The sequence below is a fragment of the Triticum dicoccoides genome, unplaced genomic scaffold (genome assembly GCF_002162155.2).
Source record: "Triticum dicoccoides isolate Atlit2015 ecotype Zavitan unplaced genomic scaffold, WEW_v2.0 scaffold27362, whole genome shotgun sequence".
Taxonomy (NCBI): domain Eukaryota; kingdom Viridiplantae; phylum Streptophyta; class Magnoliopsida; order Poales; family Poaceae; genus Triticum; species Triticum dicoccoides.
The window spans coordinates 1-1427 of record NW_021259398.1 but is presented as its reverse complement, the minus strand read 5'-3'; the positions used below and the strand labels follow the sequence as shown (position 1 = coordinate 1427).

The window sequence follows — 1427 nt, the reverse complement described above, 5'->3', positions numbered from 1 at the left end:
CAACACCGGATCGGTAACAAAGGGAGCCGTTGTCTTGCAACTAAGGAAACCATTGAATGACACTGAAAAAGAATCATGAGTCTGCAGACTCAGGGGCTTACTGCACTTCATCAAGAATAACAATTGAGCCAATGATATCAATGTCCATTGCTCTCCTGACAATTGGACTAATTAGGTTGCTATATGGGCAGAAAATCAATTGTGCTGCTTTTGCCATGCATGGTTTGTGCAGCAAAATATGGACATCCTGTAAATAACTAAAAAGAAAGGTGGCATTAGAATAGATTTCAGAATTCAGTGGTGGCATAGTGTGTGCCTCAGGATTCATGGAAAATCTATGTAAACAAAGAGAGAGACAAACCTTTGACTTGTGTTCCGACCCTAGGAAGATCCTCAATATCAGGAACTTCATAGCAGCCATCGGTCCGAAGGGATGGACGATGACTCAGTTTCTGTACATTCCCGCCAATACATGTTTCTCCTCGCATTATTAGTAGGGAAAGGGGGAAATTTGCTCAAGGTTAAATATGTTTTCGCGTGAAAGAAGCTAGGAAAACTCACTTGAATTCTGGGCATCCTTGAACTTTGTCATCTAGAAGCTTCTTGCTGATGGAGAAAAGGTCTCACTAAATAGTTTACAATTAAGAACCCAAATGATTAGTAAATATATGTGTCTTGTATGTCACAATTCCTCGTCAATTGGCTCAGCCATGCATACGGTCTTATTGATGCAATAGTGCTTCCTTGAGGCCTGCATTGCATGATTACTGACTGGTTAAACTACATGCATTTTAAATTCGGAATATTGGAGCCTCCCCCCCTCAACATCCACTACTACATGATGATTAAATACATGGCTTGGCGTCAGTTTTGCCACTTCTACTTAACATTGGTTGAATAATTCATTTCCTTTTCTGAATGAGAAAAAAAGAGGCGGGAGGTGCACTGAGATGAGAACATGTTAGCTACCAAGATGGCCATCGTCTTGCACAGCTCCATGACCACCTGGGTTATCTGACAGCGCGTCCTCCGGCAACCGATAGACAATGGAACCAAGAAACTAATCAGGATTTTTTGAAGGGAAATGAAATCAATCAGGATTCATCTAATCGATTCAAGACAAGCAGCCAAGAAACCTGGCTGGCAAGATTGCCCCATCATTTCAGTTCATTTGAGAGCAGATCTTACGTGATGTAGTAGATGGTCGGCGCATTCTTCTTCTTGGCAGCCGCCGCCTTCTCCGGGATGTCTGAACATCAAGAACCGGGACACCCATGGGAATGAGCAAACCAAGCCAGAACGAGCAGCAGCGCCTCCTCAATCCAAGAACCGGTGAGAGAGATGGGGGAAAGAGAAGAGGGAAAGTAGTAGTACCAGTAGTGGGCTGCTGCCGGGTGTTGCCAGGGATGAAGGCGTCGTCGTGGAGG

The 1427-nt window shown here is 44.1% G+C and overlaps 1 long non-coding RNA gene across 2 annotated transcripts; it reads right to left on the bottom strand.

The window, feature by feature from the left end:
- Positions 1 to 116: 116 nt before the first annotated feature.
- Positions 117 to 1427, bottom strand: LOC119345733. 2 transcript variants are annotated; one of them, XR_005167160.1, is made up of 5 exons: positions 1375 to 1427; positions 970 to 1249; positions 562 to 751; positions 362 to 452; positions 117 to 247 (listed from the first exon to the last, which is right to left on the bottom strand). It is a non-coding gene; the product is annotated as an uncharacterized LOC119345733 (long non-coding RNA). The 2 variants fall into 2 exon arrangements; XR_005167161.1 differs by having other exon boundaries at positions 150 to 257.